Here is a 22,913-nt window from a genome sequence, read left to right as displayed (position 1 = left end):
CAGGGAAGTCCCCGAATTGTTCACTTTAAATGGTTAATGTTAAGCGAGTTTCACGTCAATAAATTATTTGCCAAAATATTTTGAAAGCTGGCTGCAGTCCAGCTAAAACACTAAGAAGGTTCTATAGTGTAGAAGTGGGGGCCACTGAACTTGTAACTCTAAAGAGGACCAGACAGGAACAAGCCTGCTCGAGAAGGAAGTTTGCACAAGTTAAGAAACAAGGCCCCCAGGCTCTACACGATCTGTCCTCCAAGCCCCATCTCTCTGGTGTCCTCTCCTTCCCACCCTCGCAGCTCACCCCACTCCTTCCGTGATGCGCCTCCACCTGTTCTTTCTCCACATTGAAATCCTCAGGCCTCAGGGCCTTTGCACTTGCCATTCGCTCTCCTTGGAATGCTCTTTTCTCATATACTTCTTGGCACCTCCCTCCTTCATTCAGGTTGTTGCCCAGGAATCACCTCCCTGGTTATTCTGTTTAAAATAGCACCCCCAGCCCACCCCATATTCCATTCTCCTCTCACCCTGCTTTGTTTCTCTTCCTATACTTATAGTTACGGGCTGATCTGTGTCATCCCCACCCCCTGATTCATATATTGGAGTCCTAACCCCAGTCTCTGTAAATGTGACCTTACTAGGAGATAGGGTCTTTACAGAGGTCATCACGTTAAAATGAGGTCTTTAGGGTGGGTCATAATCTAATATGACTGGTGTCCTTATAAGAAGAGGAAATTTGGACACAGAGACAGACTCACACAGAGGGAAGATGATAGAAACAGATGCAGGGCTGGGACTTCCCTGGTGGTCCAGTAGTTAAGATTCTGCGCTTCCTTTGCAGGGGGCACGGGTTCGATCCCTGGCTAGGGAACTAAGATCCCACATGCTGCAAGGCGTGGCCGAAAAAAAAAAAGAACCAGATGCAGGGAAAAGATGGCCATCTACAAACCAGGGAGAGAGGCCTGGAAAAAATCCTTCCCTTATAGCACTCAGAAGGAAACAACCTTGCCCACACACTGATTTTGAACTTCTAGTCTGTAGAACTATGAGACAATACATATCTGTGGTTTAAGCCACCCAGTCTGTGGCACTTTGTTATGGCAGCCCTAGCAAAAGAACCCACTTAACCACTATCTGTCCTATTCTGTATCTGTCTGTTTCCCATCTGTCTCCCCACCTGCTCCACCACCACTGGAAGACCAGCTCCATGAGCGCCATGGATTTCTAGCTGTTTTGGTCACTGCTGTATGTGCAGGGCCTAGGATGTGTCTGGCAGGTTGCAGTGAGTTGGTACATTTCCAGGAAGGAATGAAAGAATGCATGTGTCTGCTCCATTCCTGGGGGAGTGAGTGTGTTGAGGTGAAGGGTTGTGTAGGGGAGCTGTGAGTTAAGTTTAGACTGAGGGGTGGGTAAGGATAAGAAAAACATGCTGTCTTGTCCTGTGTGGTCACTATTCTCCAAATACATAAAACCCTGTATGAAGGGTTACAGAGGAGAAAATCAAGGTTCAGAGAGGGGAAGTGTAGTAGGTTGATGAATGGCCCCCAAAGATATCAGAACCTGTAAATGTTACCTTGTTTGGAAAAGGCGTGATTGCAGATGTGATTAAATGGAGGATGTTGAGATGCGAGATTATCCTGAATTATCCAGGTGAACCCTGAATGCAACCCCATGTATCCACCCCTCTAAGAGAAAGGCAGTGGGAGACTTGAAGACGGGGAGGTGGAGGCCATGTCACCGGGGAGGCAGAGACTGGAGTGATGTGTTCACAAGCCAAGGAAAGGCAGCAGCCCTCAGAAGCTGGAAGAGGCAGGGAACGGATTCTCCCCTGGAGCCTCCAGTTCTGCTGACATCTTGATTTCGACCCAGTGACACTGATTTTCGACTTCTGGACTCCAGAACTGTGAGAGAATACATTTCTGTTGTTTTGAGCCAAACAAAAACAAAAGCAGCCTAACTCTATATAAGGAGTCTGAGTGTCAGGGACACTCCGCGAGCCTCTACCCCATCCGCTGCCCCCACTCTGGACAGAGCCACCATCATCTCGTGCCTGGACCTCCATGTACGGCTTCCTTCCCGGTTCCCTCACATCCATGCTTATCCCCCAACCATACTACCTTCTCCATGCTTAGAGTGACCTGGGGATTGGGTTTCTCCTCGCCTCAAAACCCTGCCTTCGGGGAATTCCCTGGCGGTCCAGTGGTTAGGACTCCTCGCTTTCACTGACAGGGCTGGAGCGCGGTCCCTGGTCAGGGAACTAAGATCCTGCATGCCATGTGGCATGGCCAAAAACCAACCAACCAACCAACCAACCCTGCCTTCTCATTGCACTTTGGATCTCTTCCAAAATTCCTGACATAGCCTCTAAGGCCCAGCCCAGGGGTCCAGAACTTAAATGTTTACAGGGGTCCAACACTTTAAGGCCAATGAGGAACTCAGTTTTAACTTCATAAGTTAAAGCTCCATCTCCAGCCCTCCTCAGCTCCAACTGTTAGCTGCTACTCAGAAATGTGAGCCCAATATGGCCAGATCTTATGTTTTTTTAAGAAAATCTGGAAATTCAGATTTTTATGGAAAACCACTCAAAAAAAAAAAAAAAAAAAACCCACAAAACGCAGCTCAGTCCATTTTAAAAAAATACGGAACAGGCAAAAATTTACACGGCTGCTCCACGGGCGTCTCCGGCCCATGAACCACTGGTTCTTGACTTCAGGGCAGCTGCTATGAGCCCTGCTGGCCTCTCTCTCTTCCCTGCATGTCAGCTGGGCTACTTTTAGTTTTAGTTTTAGTTCCTAAAACTGAGCCCCTGCTTCTGCCTTTCAGCTCTTTCCTCTGCTCTGAACGATGCCCTGCTTTGCCTCCCTCTGAGCCTGACAGCATACTGACTCATCTGCTTCTCAACTTCCACAGAATTCTCCCGAAAAAGCCTGCTCTGGCCGCCCCCAGCTAAGTTAGCCCCCTCGTCCCAGTTTGAATCTCCCTTTACTCTTTTTTGGTTCCTTTGTAGTGCTTACCGCATTGGGAAGAATCGATTCATTGGGGAGATCACTTGTGGAATTCAGGGCTTCCCTGGTGGCGCAGTGGTTACGAATCCGCCTGCCAATGCAGGGGACACAGGTTCGAGCCCTGGTCCAGGAAGATCCCACATGCCACGGAGCATCTAGGCCCGCGAGCCACAACTACTGAGCCCACGTGCCACAACTACTGAGCCCGCGTGCCTAGAGCCCATGCTCCGCAACAAGAGAAGCCACCACAATGAGAAGCCCGCACACCGCAACATAGAGTAGCCCCCGCTCACCACAACTAGAGAAAGCCCACATGCCGCAATGAAGAGCCAAGGCAGCCAAAAATAAAATAAATAAATTAAACTTGTGGAATTCAATCTCCCCCTCCCAGGATGTCACTTCTGAGATGCACCTATCTTTCTGCACATCTTTTTCACATCCTTTTGCAGGGCGTCCCTGGCCTGCCTGGCACAGGTCCCTCATGTGGTCCATGCACAGTTAGGTGTGACCATGTGACTAATGTAGGGCCACCTCAGTCATTGGGCTCAGAAGGGAAGTGATTTGCCCGAGGTCACATGGCCTGAAGGTGCCTGAGCTGGGTTTGAATCCAGGGCTGTCTGATTCAGGGCAGAGTTGCTTCTTTCCTGAGCAAAGGAGAGAACTCGCGTGACTCCTTTCTAAGCGTTAAGATGCTCTCCTGCTTGACTGTATCCAGGGTGGACCAAGGATGTGGGGATGGCCTGGCACTGACCACCCCGGGGATGGCAGAGCCACGAGACGGAAGGAACTGAGGGTCCTGAGTGACCATGTGGAGCTGAGCTGCCCTTCAGGCTCCCATGAAGCCAGCATCCCTCCCTGCTCCTATGCTGAGCAAGTCTGGGAGCTGACTGATTCCCGGAAATCCTTGCTCCTGGAATATAAGACTGAACCCACTAAATTAGCTTACTTATCAAGGTTGAGACTCACCCTTGCTTTGTTGTGCCCAACCGACCAAAGCTCTCATGTCAGACTCTGCCAGTTCTAACTAGTTCCCTGTCTGGCAAGACCTGTCGAGAAATCACCCAGTTCAAGGCCCTACGATCCTGTAAGTCTCCTCCCCAGCCCTTGCCTTCTGAGATACTACTAACTCTCTCAGCGTGCTTTGGCTTGAACAACAAGCTTTTTGGTGACTATTTTGAGGAGTCAGAAGCCGACGCTGGAGTCCCTTGATGAGCAATCTAACTTTTACACCAATCAATCCATTGCCTGATAGAGAAAGAAACTCACATGGGCAAGTTGATGCTGATGTCAGCATATTAAGCATAAATCATATTCTGTAAAATTGCCCTGGGAAACCCTTCCTGGCACCATTGTTGAGAGTCCATACTACCTCTCAGTTAGTCCAGACCTGACAGCTCTCCCTCTTCCATTAGAACAAAATAACTGTTTCTTTGAGCTCTAGATGAAGCAGTTGTTTAGAGGTAAACTGTATGCAAATATGCATCTTTGATGGCTAGAATCACACTTACTATAAGCAGTGGACTGGGGTGACCAACTCCTCCTGGTTTGCTTGGGATTGTCCCAGTTTTCTAAAACTGAAAATCCCACATCCCAAGAACTCCTCGGTCCCGGGCCAACAGGGACCGTTTGGTCACCCTAAAACAGCTGCCTGGAAGAGGCACACTTAAATCAAGGCCGACCCAAGGACCAAGAGGGTAAGTGTCCATCACTGCCTTCCTCAGATCCTCAAGCTCCAGTGGGTTGGTGGATAGACTCAACTATAAAATTTAAATTAAAAAAAATAAATTTATTTATTTATTTATTTATTTTTGGCTGCGTTGGGTCTTCATTGCTGCGCACGGGCTTTCTCTAGTTGCGGTGAGAGGGGGCTACTCTTCCTTGTGGTGCACGGGCTTCTCATTGTGGTTGCTTCTCTTGTTGCGGAGCACGGGCTCTAGGTGCGCAGGCTTCAGTAGTTGTGGAGAGCGGGCTTCAGCAGTTGTGGAGAGCGGGCTCTAGATAGCAGGCTCAGTAGTTGTGGCACACGGGCTTAGTTGCTCTGCGGCATGTGCGATCGTCCCGGACCAGGGCTTGAACCCATGTCCCCCGCACTGGCAGGCGGACTCCTAACCACTGCGCCACCAGGGAAGTCCTGGCAGGTGGATTCTTAACCACTGTGCCACTGTCCCTTGTCTGTTTAAGAAAATACACCCAGCTAGAAATAAAATGTTATTTAACACAGATTTCTTTGTAAAGTGTGCGGATCTATGTGTTTGGGTAAATTAAAGGGATTTCGAATGAGGATCCACTACTTTTGTCTCTGTAACTACACTCTACCTGCATGTGAGTTCTCGGAGTTAATCTGCTTTTCTTACCAGAAGCTCTCCATTTCTTGAGTGTAGACATCAGCTGTGGGTCCCTTTGTTCTCTCCCTCTGTTAGGGGATACACTGACTGAAACCACCCACCCTCGCCAGGCACCACAGTAACCATTTGCATGAGTTACTTTAAGACAAGTTACTTTAAGACAAAGAGGTCCTGGTAAGGAACACGTAACTAACAAGCTACCACCAACGGGAAGAATTCGGGGAAAGGTCAAAAGGAGAGAGGAGACGCCAGTCCATATGTCCTAGCAACCTCCCAGAGGCACCACAGTAACCATTTGCATGAGTTACTTTAAAACAAGTTACTTTAAGACAAGAGGTCCTAGTAAGGAACACGTAACTAACAAGCTACCACCAACGGGAAGAATTCGGGGAAAGGTCAAAAGGAGAGAGGAGACGCCAGTCCATATGTCCTAGCAACCTCCCAGAATCCTTCTCGCTGGAATCCATCTTGGCTGAGTGATGCATGCACCACCAGGAAGGACCCTGAGTCAGAATTACTGGCCAGAGACAACCCGTAAACTAACCCCATTACCGTAAAACCCGAGACTGTGAGCCACGTGGCAGAGCAGTTCTCCTGGGGTCCCTGACCCTCCTGCTCTCCACCCCGGGCGCCCCTTCCCAATAAATTCTCTTGCTTTGTCAGCACGTGTGTCTCCTCGGACAATTCATTTCCGAGTGTTAGACAAGAGCCCACTCTCGGGCCCTGGAAAGGGTCCTCCTGGAGCTCACATCTAGGTACTTAGTAAACTGTTCCTTTATTTGTTCATTTGTTCATTCATTCTAGGGACAGTGGAATGTAGACTTTGAAAAGTTTGCCTTAAGGGCCCCAAATTTAAATTTCTAACAGTGGCTACACTGCGGAGTCCACAGTACATCATTATTAATCATTAACTCACCTTCCTGGTGTGCATTTCTATTTTTGTATATTAATTTGTTCTCTGCTGAAGGGGAAGAAAATTCTGTTGCTGTAACAAAATGTAGGCTTTTTAACAAGGCTGCCTTTGCCTGGCCTGGCCACCCCTCCTCGTCCCAGTCCTTCATTCTGAGTGAGATCTACCCTAGTGACTTAGGAAGGCTGCCTCTGGAGCAGGGCTGGGACCTGGGGGAGACCAGAGAGGCCCAGGGCCTCACATTTAAGGAGGCGCTTGCTCTCAGGCGCCCGCTCAGCACTCGCATGACCCTGAGTGGCAGCACCTCCTTAAATGCTGCCTTCTGGGTGCCTCCTCACCCCACCCCAGTCCCAGCCTGCTTTTCAGAGTCCAGGGCTGTAGAGACCTGGCTCTGTGACAGACCAGGAGGTGGCCAAGCCCAGTGACGGGGTTTTAGGCTACGAGTGAGGGTCTTGGTGAGGATTAGGGGAGAAGGTGTTTGTAAGGGGATTTGCACTGTGCTTTGCATACTGCAAACGCTTAACTGTTTGCTTCCCTTTTACCAATTCTTCCCCTAGCCAAGGCCCAGGCCAGGAGCCTTCTGGAGTTTCTCTAGTTTCTTCCTCATAAAACCCAGGAGAAGCCTGCATCTCAATTCTCATTCTACAGATGAGGAAACCAGGCTCTGAAACCAGGTCTCCCTCTAACTCCAGCTCTTTCCTAACTACCCAGAGTTGGGGGCTTTATTATAAATAGCAAGTTAGGTGCTTCTTGGCTGGGGGTTTTCAATCCTCACTGGTGTCAATATCACCTGAGGAGTTTGTAAAAAGCACAGGTGCTTTGGAAAATTCTGAATCAATTGGTCTGGGGAGAGGACCATGCATTGATACAGTTTTTAAAGAGCTCCAGGGACTTCCCTGGTGGTCCAGTGGTTAAGACTGTTTCAAATGCAGGGGGCATGGGTTCATCCCTGGTTGGGGACTAGGATCCCACATGCTGCCTGGCACAGCCAGGAAAAAAAAAAAAAAGAGCTCCAGCTGATTCTAATGTACAGCCAGAGTTGAGAACAAAAAGCTTTTTAAGCTATCCCTAAAGAGAACTCCAAGAGGTCATTCTGAATTTCAGCCTCTCGTGAGTTGTGTGTGTGTGTGTGTGTGTGTGTGTGCGCACACATCCATGCAAGCTTTGCAGTCAGGAAGAGATTTTTTCCAATTCCAGCTCCACTTTTCAAACAGCTGTGATTTAGGGGAAATCTCTTTACCTCTCTGAGCCAACTTGAGTACCATCAGAGTCACCTAGAGACTATTAAACACTGAAAGACCTGCCCCATAATTTAATCAAAACATCTTAGTTGGGGCTGAGAATCGCAAGTCCCCAGGTGCTCTGCTGGTCCAGGGAACACAGTTTGAGAATCATTGCTCTGAGTCCATTGCCGCGGTAATAAACAATCCCTGATCAGGTCACCATCTCCCATTTCAGGCTCAATCCTTGGCACCTGCCAGGTGTATTGCATTCCCTCCATGCAGCAATGGGGTCCCATGATTATCATTATTTTATGGAGGAGGTAACCCAGGCTCGCAAATGTGAAGTGACTTGGCCAGGGTCACACAGTTGGAAAGTTGCCAAAGTCTGGGTTTGAACGCTGGTCTATGTAATTAAAGGCAGGAAAGGACCTGTGCCATCAACTTCTTTGCAGGCATCAAGGCAAGCTCTCCCACTAGCTGCTGGAGCTCGCAACGATATCCGCGCGGCACACTCAAGGCTACAACAGGCAAAAGCCTCCGGGCTTCTTACCTGATTCAGCTGCTTGCAGAGGCCAGCGCTGAACTCCGTGGAGGAATGGCGCCCCCTGGTGTCTGTTTGGAGAGCAGCGTTCCGCTCCCCTAACGGGGCGCTCTGGTCTTCTGAGTCATCGGCATTCTTGGGCCTCATTACTAACATGGAAACTATGATTCAGTTCATTCCATCCACAGAAAGGACTCCGGGTGTTGAAAGGGGGTGGGGACTTAAGAGCTGAGGAATGTGAAGGAAGGGCGGTGGACCGGGCCCTGGGGATCTCAGGGGGCTGGGGTAAAATGGTGAAGATGGTGAAAGCACAGCTGAGAACAATCGGGACTTTCACCTTTTGACCTTCCCCAAGACTCCTGCTGAGGAATTTCCAGTACTAAATCTCCTAGGGTTGTTATCAAAGTCCGGCGTGTTCCCTGAAGGCCAGTGTCCACTTCCTGATCTGGTCCATTTGTTCATTCATTTATTCATTCAACAGATATTTTTTGAGTGCCCACTATGTGCCAGCACTATTCTAGGTTCTGGGAATACAGAAATACGCAGGACAGAAGCCCTAGAATGATCTATGAATGAACGAATAGAACACAAAGAGAAAAATTAAAAGGGGGAATGGAGACCTCACTGAGAAGATGACATTTAAGCAAAAACATGAGAGAGAAAGAGGCAGATATCTGGGGAAAGAATGTTCCAGGAAGAGAGAATGGTAATAAGAGCAAAGGCCCTGGGGCAGGGCAAGTATGTATGTTTGAGGACTTGGACTAAGTTCTTTTTTTTTTTTTTTAATTTTTTAAACATTTTATTTATTTATTTATTATTTACTTATGGCTGTGTTGGGTCTTCGTTTCTGTGCGAGGGCTTTCTCTAGTTGCGGCAAGTGGGGGCCACTCTAAATCGCGGTGCGCGGGCCTCTCACTATCGCGGCCTCTCTGGCTCCACAGAGAGGAGCACAGGCTCCAGACGCGCAGGCTCAGTAGTTGTGGCTCACGGGCCTAGTTGCTCCGCGGCACGTGGGATCCTCCCAGCCCAGGGCTCGAACCCGTGTCCCCTGCATTGGCAGGCAGACTGTCAACCACTGCGCCACCAGGGAAGCCCCAGGACTTGGACTAAGTTCTTGATGGCAGATTGGGATATATTTTTTCATATCAAGGAACCACTTGCCCTGTTATGAATGGAATGGTTTTCACTAAATTCCAACATATAAATACTTATTTCAGCCTGATCAGGGCGGGTTGAGGAGAGCGCAGGAGGTGAGAAAGGGGGAGATAGGAGCTATAAACAAGTCTTCGAGAGATTTTACTAAAATAAGGAGCAGAGAAATGGTGCAGTCCCTGGGAATGACATCTAGGAAGGGGTCCAGGTGGAAGACACATAGAAAGACTCATGTGCGTGTTGACCTTGGATGACCCCAGGATTTGGGTCCTGGATCCTGTCCTCCTAGAGGATTTTGTTTAGTGCCAAGATTTTAACTGGCATCTTGATGTTGATGACTTCCCCATTTATGTCTGCTAATTTATGTCCCCTAAGCACGTCCAAATCTACAGACTGGTATCTCCAACCATTGTCAATTGTCTCATTTTGAACGCTTGACCGGTCCATCGAAAACTGCCCCCTTCCATTTGGCTTTGATAAGCACAAAAGTGAGGGCTGGTCTTTGTTCTCTCTTCCCTCCCACTCCACATCCAGGAATGGCAAGCCCTGTGGGCTCCAGCTCCCATGCATGCCCTTCCCCACCACTCCCCATCTCTCGGTCTCCTTGCCTCCCATCCTCGCCCACCGGAGTTTCCTACCCAGTAGTCAGGTGGATCTGAAGAAATAAATCATGCCAGACGGCTACTTAAAATTCTCCATTGGTTTTCCATAACAAAGAGAAGAAAACCTCTTTTCCATGGCCTCCAAGATCCTGCATGATGGTGACCTGGCCTCTGATTTCATTTCATACATCCTCTGCCGCCTCCATTACACTAACCCCACCTCGCATTTCTCAAAGATTCCCTTCCAAGGGAATTTTCCTTGAGATACTCTCTTCCAATGTCTTCGCACGGCCAGCTCCTTCTCATCCTGCAGTCTCAGCTTAAATGTCACCTCCTTGAGAGGCCTCCCCTGGTGCCCTTTCTAAAGTGGCCTCCCCAGCGGATGCTTTTGTGTAAACGTAGCCTCTCTGCCCCGTAAAACACAATCTCCTACTCTAGTGCTCATTAGTTCCTACCACCTGGTTTCCTGGACTAGCCCCAGGTCCTGGTTTTCTAGAAGCCTGGTTCTTCAGCCTTTCTTTTGAGTCAATGAACTCCCCCACAGCCTACCAATACATTCTTTTGTTTTTGCTTAATTTAGCCTATTTTTGCTTAATTTAGTGGTTTCTGTCACTTGCAACTAAAGAACGCTAAGGATTATAGCCTCCACTATCAGGGTTTGAAGAGAATTCACTGAGCTGTACCTAAGAAGTGCTTTAGGTCAATAAAATAATAATAATGATGATAATTGAGGAGAGAGCAATAATAATAATATGAAATTCACAACCCTTATTGAGCACTGTATTAGCATGTAGGTTCTATAGCTGTACAAAGACCAAAAGAGAATAGGAGACTAAACAATATAGATTTTTATTTCTCACTTAATAGTCCATATGCAAGGAGTCAAGGGCTGTTTGGGTGGCTCTATCTTGTTGCTCAGTATCATCAATATGTGGTTTCCACCTGATGGCGCAAAATGGCTATTTCAGCTCCCAAGTGGGAAGGGAGAGGTAGGGCGCTGTCTTCTTTAAGGTCTTGATTCAGGATGTTGCATACATTACTTCTGTTCCCATCCCATTGGCTGGAACTTTGTCAGGTGGCCACGCCTAGCTGCAAGGAGAGCTGGGAAATGTAGTCTTTAACTGGGCAGCTGTGTGCTTCCTTCTAGTCACATTCTGCAAGGAAAACTCTATCCTGATTACTAACAGTGTCGGCATACGTTTTGCGTTTACACAGTCTTGTGTAACAGAGTTCATTTTTTTTTTCCACTTTGTTTTTAAGACCTACTCATGTCTCTGTGAACATCTAGTCCGTTCCTTCTGAGTACTTTTCCATACTCTGTGCATCCATCACATTTTACCAACGCACCGTCCTAGTGATGGACCTTCATCCCTGCCTCCACCTCTACACATGTCGTCACAATGGGCATCTTTGTGCATGTCCCCTGTGGAGCAAACGAGCAGCTCTGCGGGTGCTATACTGAGGAGAGGAGACGCCAGGTCCTTGGGTGTGCAGGCGGCAAGCACCCCCAGGTGGCTCTCCAGCACAGCTGCTCCCGGTCTTTATTCCCACCAGCAGCCATGGGGGTTTCTACAGTCCCCAGAAGTTATTCATCTTTATTATATGCGTAGTTGGACATCTGTTGTTTTTGTCCTGGCCATATCCATTCTTCTTTTTCTGGTCACTGCACCCTAGTGTTCCTTTGGGGAACTACCTCCAATCTTAATCCATGTGATTCGCATGGAACCGACCTTGCCCTTTCACTTCCTGGTTCGACCATGTGACTGTGCACTGGCCAGTCAGCATGTTGCATCTCTCAATCAATCAAGTGAAGGCACCTGACTCAAGCTGGGCCAAATTAGAGCCAATTTAGCACTTCCACTGGAATTGTTGGGGAAAACGCTCTCTCCTTCCCTGGGGCTGGCTAAGCTGGCTAATCATCACTGCTACTATGTTAGGGGAGAAGCTGCTTGAGGGGTGCAGCCTTCACAGAAGAAAGCATAGCTGAGGGATGAAGACCAAATATTGATGTTGTTGCTTGTGCCCCTGGACCCGACCATGCCTGAAGCTGATGTGCACTGAAACTTACAGTTACATAAGCCAATAAATTCTTTCTCTGCTGAAGCCAATTTGAGGTGGGCTCAGGTTACTCACAGCCAAAAGGATTCACTCACAGCCCTTGCCCTACCCATCCTGTTGCCAAGCGCACAGTGGGTCAGAGAACAAATGTTTGTTGAATGAATGAGTGAGTCCATGTGTGGGAATAAATAAGACATGAAAAACAGCCCCCATGAGCTCTCCAAGAGTTCAGATGAGGTAGTACTACTGGGAAGGCCCATAAATAAGAAAATGGACTTTTAAAAAATTCCTTTTGCTAAAGTCAAATTATAAAGCTATACAAGACATAGGTAAGCTCATGCACTGCCGTTCACAGTTTTGTTCTTTTTGCTCTTAAACAGTCAAGTAATCCTCATTAAACTAGGAAGGTAACTTAAAACCCAGCCACATTCCACCTAGAGGGATGGAGACCAGACAAGCAGGCACAAGACTTTCTCTTCTACAGCTTTCCAGGGATGTTTTCCTTTGTGCTTACTTTTATGAAAAGTGTGTTGACATAGGTACTAAGAAATCCCAAGAGTGCCACCCATCTGACAATGATTTGAACTAAAAATAAAATTTGAATGTTTTTGTCTTTGAATTTTTTTATTCATAAAAAAGTAATATGTGGGGACTTCCCTGGTGGTCCAGTGAGTAAGACTCCGGGCTCCCAATGCAGGGGGCCTGGGTTTGACCCCTGGTCAGGGAACTTGATCCCACATGCATGCCACAACTAAGAAGTCCGCATGCTGCAACGAGAGATCCCACAAGCTGCAACTAAGACCTGGCGCAGCCTAAGTAAGTAAGTAAGTAAGTAAATAAACATTTTCTTCCAAAACAAGGAATCTGGAAGTAGGTAGCTGCTGTCGCTGGGCGAATGATACAGAGCCAGCTACTCTGTGATCATCTTGGGCTTTCTCTCATGGTGCAACAAGATGGCTGTTGTAGCTCCAGGCATCACGTCAGTGTGCAAGGCAGGAAGAAGTAAGGGAAGGGCTGGAGCCAGTTTCATCTGTCCCTTTTATCAGGAAAGCAAACATATTCCTGGAAATACAACAGCATAGCTGGCAACCACAGCTGCAAAGGATCTCTCCAGCTTCTAAAATAGGAGGAAGAAAAGAATCAGAGGTTGGGAACAGTAGCTGGTTCAGCCAGTTGGCTATATCTAGCACAAGAAACATAAAAAAGCCATAGTGTTTTGGAATATTGAAATCTCTTGTCTTTTCTTCAGTTCTTGCACCTAAATGATGGACACTGCCATAATTTTTCATGTCTGTATACATCCCCAGGAGACTTAATGGTAATTCACTACATGAGTTATTAAGGGTTATTAAAATGCGGTATTCATGAACTAAAATAAGCCAATTTATCCACACCAGTGTTCTGCCTAATCCATCTGGCTGCCACTCAATGCTTGGTGGCCTTGCCTTTGTACAAATAGCTGAAATTCCTACAGTTTTAAGGAAAAGACACTTTGTTATCAGTGTTATCTTGAATTAGTTATGGTTCTCAATAGCTGCTTCTATTTCCTGTATACAAAAAGATATTACACCCTATTGTGGTTGAACTGTGTCTTCCAAAAAGGTATGTCCAAGTCCTAACCCTCCTCCGTGTAAGTGTGACCTTATTTGGAAATAGGATAATTGCAGATGTCATTAAATAAAGATGAGGTTATACTGGGTTACGGCGGGTCCTAATTCAATGACTGGAACCTTTATAAGAAGAGAAAACAGACCTTTGTGCACTGTTTGTGGGACTGTAAAATGGTGCAGCCACTGTGGAAAATAGTTTGGCACTTCCTCAAAAAGTTAAACATGAAATTACCTTCTGACCAAGGAATTCCACTCCTGGATATACAGTTGGCCCTCCATATCAGTAAGATCTGTATCCTGGGATATGGAGGGCTAACTGTTAGTGACTTGAACATCTTTGGATTTTGGTATCCAAGGGGGTGGCAGGGGTGGTGGTGGTCCTGGAACCAGTCCCCTTTGGACACTGAGGGGTGACTATATACCCAAGGAAACTGAAAACAAGTTTTCAAATACTTAGACAGGAATGTTCATAGCAGCGCTATTCACACAAGCCAAAAAAAAGTAGGAACAACACAAATATCCAACAGCTGATGAATGGATAAACAAAATGTGTTATATTCATACAATAGACTATTATCCAGTCACAAAAAGGAATGAAGTACTGATACATGCTACAACATAGATGAACCTTGAAAACATGCTAAGTGAAAGAATTCACATGCAAAAGGCCACTTATTGTGTGATTCCATTTATATGAAATGATCAGAATAGGTAGATCTATATAGAGAGAAAGCAGATTAACAATTGCTGAAGGAGGGAGGAACGGGGAGTGATGCTAATGGGTATGGAGTTTCCTAAATTTTAGGGTGATGAAATGTTTTATTAAAAAAATTTTTTTATTATGAGTTCTTTTTTTTTTTTGGCCACACTGCTCAGCTTGCGAGATCTTAGTTCCCCAACCAGGGATTGAACCCAGGCCCTCAGCAGTGAAAGCACAGAGTCCTAACCACTGGACTGCCAGGGACTTCCTGATGAAAATGTTTTAGAACTAGATAGAGGTGATGGTTACACAACATTGTGATTGTGCTAAATACCACTGATGGTTAATTTTGTGTTATGTTAATTTCATCTCAATTTAGAAAGAGAAAGAGGAAGAGGAAGAGGAAGCAGAAGAGGGAAAGAAAGAAAAAGAAAGTCATAACATTTATTGCTGGTGGCCATATGGAGGAAATCCATATACATTTGTATATTGTTACAATGGCCTTTGGGCAATATCTTTTAACATTTTGACACTTCTATGGGATAGTTTCCACTCTTAGGAACCAATATGTAAGGATATACATGAAAGATTTATGCAGTATTGTTCATAGTGGCAAAAGTGGCAAACAAAGTAAATACCCATCCAAAGGGAGTGGTGAATACATTATGGTATAGCCACACCACAGAATACTACACAACCATTAAAAGGCTCTCTGCTATCTCACCTGGAGGGCTTTCCATGTGATACTGTTAAATGAGAAAATCAGGGTGCAGAAAAATGAGGACAATATGATCCTATTTATATAAACTCCTTTGTATCCAGTATATATATGTGTGTGAGTATATATATATGTACTTGTATATGTATATGTATGCAAATACATATGTGTGTATGTATTTGCAAAAAAATTACATAATCATGAAGAAAAGATAGGACTATATCAACTAGAGGTGAGGAGTGGAGAGGAAAAGGAAAAAAGGGGAGAGAGAAGCCAACCGGAGAAAAGGAAGAAATTTCATTAGAAAAGGGAAACACCTCAATATATACAATATGGTCACCTCTATGATCTTATGTAAAATTATAAACACGTGTATATACACACATAAAAACGTGAAATCAGTGCTTCCCTGGTGGCGCAGGGGTTAAGAATCCTCCTCCCAATGCAGGGGACACGGGTGGGTGTCCAGTCCTGGTCCGGGAAGATTCCACATGCCGCAGAGCAACTAAACTCGTGCGCCACGACCACTGAGCCTGCGCTCTAGAGCCCACGAGCCACAACTACTGGAGCCTGTGTGCCACAACTACTGAAGCTCCGTGTGCCTAGAGCCCGTGCTCCGCAATGAGAAGCCAACGCAACTAGAGAAAGCCTGCGCACCGCAACAAAGAGTAGCCCCCGCTCACTGCAACTAGAGAAAGCTGGCGTGCAGCAACGAAGACCCAATGCAGCCAAAAGAACAAAACAAAAAACAAAACAAAAAAAAACGTGAAATCAAAACTTACTTTTAATGCATTATAATCAATTAAGCAGAACTTAATACAAAATTAAAATTACTGTTACTTTGGCTTCAGCATTATCAATTAATCCATGATGCCTTCTTTGTGCGGAATGTAAAGATGCATATTTGCATGAATATTATTTCTGGTGTATAATTTGCCACTTATCTGGTATTAGAATATGTATGCATTATGATTCAAATATGTATTATTCAGAATCACCCCCAACATAAATCCAGAATTTTCCATAGTAATTTATGTGATTAAATAATTAATATAATCTCTTACAGCACCCTCGCCCCCAAAGAAAAGAGCATTCAGTCATTGGCTGCCCAACAACTGAGGCCCTGAGAGCAGATTTGTCTTTGCCGTATAGTTTCCCTGGGCTTTTGTCATGTGGAGAACAAACCAGAAGACAGAGAGGGAGCTATGGAGTAGATGTCTGTATTTTCACCTGCTGAGCATTCCCGTTAGAGGATGATCCCACCCTCCTTGTCATTCCATCCGCTTCTTCTAAGTCCGCACCTGCGTCCCTCAAGTCCCGGTGCCAACCTGTGCCATAGGCCTAGCCAATCAGAGGACGTTAACCATCTGGCCACTGTGATTGGTTCAGGGCTGGGCACCTGACCCAAGCTGGACCAATCAGGATTCACTTCCTCCCCTAGACGCTGAAACTATCGGAGGAACTCTTTTCTTGGAGCTGAGAGCGGGTGTGTTTTGCCACCACTTTGAGAGCGAAGCCCAGACAGAGGGAAGCTGAGAGCCTGAGGGGGTAGAAGATCCTGGTGGCGTCTTTGAGTACCCGGATCCGCCAGTGATGGAAGATAGGACTACTTTGGACATTTTATTTTAGTTCTACAAGTCATGAATGCCCCGTCCCCCACTTTTTTTCTTTCTTTCTTTTTTTTTTTTCTTTAACCAGCTTGAGTTTGATTCATTTATGGTTCTGGGAAGGAGTCCTGAGACAAGGGAAGAAGGATGAAGAACTAAGACTTAGGCCAGTAGTTTTCAAACCTGGCTTCATAACAGTGAAGCATTGGTGCTTAACCACAGATTCTGACTTAATTGGCCTTCGGTGTGGACTGGACATCCAGATTTTTCTAAACTCCTAAGATGTGCAGCCAAAGTTGAGAATTACTGACACAGGTAAGGTGCTTCTTAAAAGTTTAGTGTGCATAAGGAACACATGGGCCCCACTTTCGAGATTCTCATTGAATAGGTCTTGGTGAGCGCAAGAATTTACGTTTCAAACAAGCTCTCAGATAATGTTAATATTGCTGGTCCATGGACCACACTTTGAGAACCTCTCATCTAGAGGGCTGAGGGGAAGAAGGAAGAGAAGAGCATAGACTAGGGGGTAAATGAGGGGCTTGGCAAGCCAGGCACTAGAGTAGCTGAGGGGCATAGGGGGACAGGGACTTTTAGTTAGTATTGCTGTGGATTTCATTTTATGTTCTTGAGAGATGGGGGTGGGGTGGGAAATGTGATTCCTTTTTAATTACTTTCAGCTGTTGAACTGTGTTTCTCACGTGTGACTCCTCCAAGGCTAAGTTTACATGGATCTGTGAGTTCATGAGGGTTACAACTATCCAGTTACCCTCCATTGTTGTCACTAGTATTTCTGTCCATTAGAAAGTGGACACAGGTGAAGGGTGGGCCATGGAGATTTTGTCCTTTAGAGTGGATCACAGTCTAGAGAGTTAGCTCCTGTGGAAATGAGGGGTTTGAGGGGTCTTGTGGAGCCAGACTTACCTCAGAGAGACAACATTAAGTGATTTAACACTCACCAGGTATTGTTTTGTATTGTTTGCAATACATCAGTGCCTCATCTGGGTTCCCTTTGTCTCTCCAGATTAATGGTACATCTATCGTGGGCAGGAATCTTGGGTTCTGTTTGTTTTTCCTTTGTTCTTTCTTTCATTAAACATTTCCTCAAAATTTACTATAGCCAAGCCCTGTTTGAGGCTCTGCAAATACAGATCAAACCAAGTAATATGGTAGAGACAGCTGGTTGACCACTAATATCCCCTTTCCCCTTCTTTTTTTCTCTTAAATTAAAAAAATTTTTTGTGGGACTTCCCTGGTGGTCCGGTGGTTGGGACTCCTTGCTCCCAGTGCAGGGGGCCCGGGTTCGATCCCTGGTCAGGGAGCTGGATCCCACATGCTGCAACTAAAGATCCCTCGTGCCCCAACTAGGACCCGGTGCAGCCAAATAAATAATTTAAAATAAAATTTTTTTATTTTTTATTTTTATATTTTGGCTGTGCCGCGAGGCCTGGGATCGAACCTGTGCCCCCTGCAGTGGAAGCGTGGAGTCCTAACGACTGGACCGCCAGGGAAGTCCCCTCCCCTTCTTTCTTTAATAATAGAACTCATGAGTTTTATTTGGCTCATGGTTGTCCAGTTGATGGCTACATTTCTGAGCTTCTTTTGGATCTAAGTGTTCATGTGATTAAGTTCTGAGATGTTCATGTGAGTTTATGTAAGATATGAGCAGAAATGATGCATGCTCCGTCCAGGTCTATTTGAAATATGGAGAAGGAATTCCCTGGCAGTCCAGTGGTTAGGAATCTGCACTCTCACTGCTGAGGGCCCGGGTTCAATCCCTGGTCAGGGAATTAAGATCCCACAAGCTGTGGCCAAAAATAAATAAATAAATTAAATAATGGATATGTTCTCTCTTTGCCCTCCCCTTTACCACTGGCTGGGATGAAGATCCGTTGGCAGGAGCTAGAGCAGCAACCTTGGGCCCAGAGGTTGTGTGTTGAGGTTGTCAATGTTTTTACCCTAGAACCACCTAAGTCTGGATTAGGTGAGAGAGAAATAAACTTGTTTTTGTCTGAGCCACTGGCAGCCTGGATTGTACCCAGACTAATAAGTCTCTGACCTCCACCTCTAGTGAAAGAAACAAAGAAACAAAAGAGGCAGTTACAAAAAAAAAAAAAAAAAAGTGTGGCCAGTGCTGAAAATAAAGATAACCCCATGGCGTTGTGGGGCTATAAATTAGGTCATGCTCAGCATAGGCTGGGATGTCCATTGATGAAGTCTAATTGAGAAGGATCCCCGAAAAGGATCCCCACAGATGGAAACTGGAGTAGGGTAGGACACTTGAATCAATTAGGATTCTTTGGCTTTAAGTAACAACAGCAATGAAATCCAACAAGGACTATCTTTAAGGGGTCATTCATTTATTCAACAAACATTTACCTATCACCTACTATGTTCCTGGCACTGTTTAGGTGCTGGCGATATGGCAGAGACTAAAACAGGCAAAACCTCCAAAATCAAAACAAAACTCTGCCCTCATGGATCTTATGATCTAGTGGGGAGAGATTTATTATCTCACAAAACAAGAAATCCAGAGATAAGTGGTCTTGGGCTGGTGGATACAGTCCCATATTCCTTCCATCTCTTCACTCTGCCATCCTCAGTGTGTAGACTTTGTCCTCAGCCTTGTAACCTCATAGTTGCAAGACTGCTGCCACTGCTCCAGGCATCACATTGCATGCACATTAACCCAGTGGTGTAGAAGAGAGACTGTTTCCTCCCATACAGCTCTTCTTTTATTATCTAGAAAGAAAACTTTCTCAGAAGTCCTCAGCAGGCTTCAAGTCCCATTTTCTAGAATTGTATCACAGTCCTGATAAAATCACTGGCAAAGGGAAGGAAACAACGATGATTGGCTTAAGTCAGTGGTCTCAAACTCTTAAAAATTATTAATGACCCCAAAGATCTTTGGCTTGTGTGGTTGTATCAATTAATATTTGCTGTATTCGAAGTTAAAACTGAAAAATTTGAATATATGTGTTTATTAGTTCATTTAAAGTTACCCTTTACATGTTAACATAAGTAACATTTTTTAAATAAAAAAATACTATATTTTCTAAAAGAAAAAAAATTAGTGAAAAAGTGGCATCATTTTACATTTATCTGTATCTCTTTAATTTCTGGCTTAATAGAAGAAGCTGGATTCTAATTTCTGCTTTTGCATTCAATTCATTGTGATATGTTGTTTTGGTTGAAATATATGAAGAAATTCTGGCCTCACAAAGATATGTTGTTGCAAAAAGGGAGGCCTTGTGGACCCCTTAGAAGGGGTTCTTGGACCACACTTTGAAAACCAATGGTTTAGATCAATCAAAACTCACTCCCCAGGCTATGAAGCGGCTTAGCTCCCACCCCTAACTCCACACAGCTCAACCTAACTATAACACATGGCTGCTTCCATTCCTGAACAAAATCACAATTCTCTTAGCAAGGAGACAAGAGAGTGACTATTGGGTAGGCAACCCACAATCTTTGCCACAAACTGCTCTGTAGTAGTGTTTTTCAAACTTATTTGACTGTATCCATAGGAAGAAATACATTTTATTTTACTTATTTTTTTACAAATTTATTTATTTTATTTTATTTTATTTTTGGCTGTGTTGGGTCTTAGTTGCTGCGCTCAGGCTTTCTCTAGGTGCAGCGAGCAGGGGCTACTGTTCGTTGTGGTGTGCAGGCTTCTCATTGCAGTGGCTTCTCTTGTTGTGGAGCACAGGCTCTAGGCTCACGGGCTTCAGTAGTTGTGGCATGTGGACTCAGTAGTTGTGGCTCACGGGCTCTAGAACGCAGGCTCAGTAGTTGTGGTGCACGGGCTTAGTTGCTCCGCGGCATGTGGGATCTTCCCGGACCAGGGCTGGAACCCATGTCCCCTGCATTGGCAGGCGTATTCTTAACCACTGCACCACCAGGTAAGCCCAAGAAATACATTTTACATACACTACACACATACATACAACAGAAAGAAAAGTTTTGTAAAATAATACTTAGCTTTACGGCATGCAGTGCGCTCTGATATTTTCTATTCCTTCTATTCTATTTCTTTTCTTTTTTTTTTTAAGTGCTGGCTGTAATACATTAATTCATTTCATGACTCACTATCACTCATGGGTCATAATCGTCAGTGTGAAAAATACGCCTCTCTAGGGACCTGTTGATTGATTGGATAGAGGGGCTGGACCGAGGTATCCAAGAGGAGGGAATTCAATACGAATTGTCTCAAAACTGACCAGAAAAATTTCCTGAGATGCCCATGTTGACCCTGCCTTTTTCCTTGTTACTTGTAGTAATTTTTTAAAAAATTTATTTATTTTATTTATTATTTATTTTTGGCTGTGTTGGGTCTTCGTTGCTGCACACGGACTTTCTCTAGTTGCAGCGAGCGGGGGCTACTCTCCGTTGAGGTGCGCAGGCTTCTCATTGCAGTGGCTTCTCTTGTGGAGGAGCACAGGCTCTAGGCACGCGGGCTTCAGTAGTTGTGGCATGCGGGTTCAGCAGTTGTGGCTCGCGGGCTCTAGAGCACAGGCTCAGTAGTTGTGGCGCACGGGCTTAGTTGCTCCGCGGCATGCGGGATCTTCCCAGAGTAGGGATCGAACCTGTGTCCCCTGCACTGGCAGGCGGATTCTTAACCACCGTGCCACCAGGGAAGCCCCTGTAGTAATTTTTATGTTTATTAGGAGGAAGTAGGCTCAACTCAAACAGTCTTAAGTTTAAAAAAAAAGAGAAATTTATTGACTCACAGAATTGGAAAGCCCAGGAATTTCATGAGCATCAGGCCTGGAACCGGGTGCTCAAATGCTGGGTATCCAATCTACAGATTCAATGCAATCCCTATCAAACTACCACTGGCATTTTTCACAGAACTAGAACAAAAAATTTCACAATTTGTATGGAAACACAAAAGACCCCGAATAGCCAAAGCAATCTTGAGAACGAAAAATGGAGCTGGGGGAATCAGGCTCCCTGACTTCAGACTATATTACAAAGCTTCAGTAATCAAGACAGTTTGGTACTGGCACAAAAACAGAAATATAGATCAATGGAACAGGATAGAAAGCCCAGAGATAAACCCACACACATATGGTCACCTTATCTTTGATAAAGGAGGCAAGCATATACAGTGGAGAAAAGACAGCCTCTTCAATAAGTGGTGCTGGGAAAATTGGACAGGTACATGTAAAAGTATGAAATTAGAACACTCCCTGACACCTTGCACAAAAATAAACTCAAAATGGATTAAAGACCTAAGTGTAAGGGCAGACACTATCAAACTCTTAGAGGAAAACATAGGCAGAACACTCTATGACATACATCACAGCAAGATTCTTTTTGACCCAGCTCCCAGAGAAATGGAAATAAGAACACAAATAAACAAATGGGACCTAATGAAACTTAAAAGCTTTTGCACAGCAAAGGAAACCATAAACAAGACCAAAAGACAGCCATCAGAATGGGAGAAAATATTTGCAAATGAAGCAACTGACAAAGGATTAATCTCCAAGATTTACAAGCAGCTCATGCAGCTCAATAACAAAAAAACGAACAACCCAATCCAAAAATGGGCAGAAGACCTAAATAGACATTTCTCCAAAGAAGATACACAGATGGCCTACAGACACATGAAAGAATGCTCAACATCATTAATCATTAGAGAAATGCAAATCAAAACTACAATGAGATATCATCTCACACCGGTCAGAATGGCCATCATCAAAAAATCTAGAAACAGTAAATGCTGGAGAGGGTGTGGAGGAAAGGGAACACTCTTGCACTGTTGGTGGGAATGTAAATTGATACAGCCACTATGGAGAACAGTATGGAGGGTCCTTAAAAAACTAAAAATAGAACTACCATACGACCCAGCAATCCCACTACTGGGCATATACCCTGAGAAAACCATAGGTCAAAAAGAGTCATGTACCAAAATGTTCATTGCAGCTCTATTTACAATAGCCAGGACATGGAAGCAACCTAAATGTCCATCGACAGATGAATGGATAAAGAAGATGTGGCACATATATACAATGGAATATTACTCAGCCATAAAAAGAAATGAAATGGAGGTATTTGTAATGAAGTGGATGGAGTTAGAGTCTGTCATACAGAGTGAAGTAAGTCAGAAAGAGAAAAACAAATACAGTATGCTAACACATATATACGGAATTTAAGGAAAAAAAAAAAAAAAAAAAAAGGCCATGAAGAACCTAGTGGCAAGACGGGAATAAAGACACAGACCTACTAGAGAATGGACTTGAGGATATGGGGAGGGGGTGGGGTGAGATGTGACAGGGTAAGAGAGTGTCATGGACATATATACACTACCAAATGTAAAATAGATAACTAGTGGGAAGCAGCCGCATAGCACAGGGAGATCAGCTCGGTGCTTTGTGACCACCTAGAGGGGTGGGATGGGGAGGGTGGGAGGGAGGGAGATGCAAGAGGGAAGAGAAATGGGAAC

At 45.2% G+C, this 22,913-nt stretch overlaps 1 protein-coding gene across 1 annotated transcript in view; it reads right to left on the bottom strand.

Moving 5' to 3' along the window:
• The window catches only part of ZMYND8 (zinc finger MYND-type containing 8), a 161,003-nt gene extending 152,907 nt beyond the window's left edge, over window positions 1-8,096 (bottom strand). The window contains exon 1 of the mRNA XM_059898479.1: window positions 8,028-8,096. The gene's annotated coding sequence lies outside the window, so the exon portion shown is untranslated. The remainder of the gene's footprint in view (window positions 1-8,027) is intronic.
• Between the last annotated feature and the right edge of the window lie 14,817 nt (window positions 8,097-22,913).

This window comes from Balaenoptera ricei, chromosome 15 (genome assembly GCF_028023285.1).
Source record: "Balaenoptera ricei isolate mBalRic1 chromosome 15, mBalRic1.hap2, whole genome shotgun sequence".
NCBI classification, from domain to species: domain Eukaryota; kingdom Metazoa; phylum Chordata; class Mammalia; order Artiodactyla; family Balaenopteridae; genus Balaenoptera; species Balaenoptera ricei.
The sequence above is the reverse complement of the archived record's forward strand: the minus strand, read 5'-3'. Positions and strand labels throughout refer to the sequence as shown.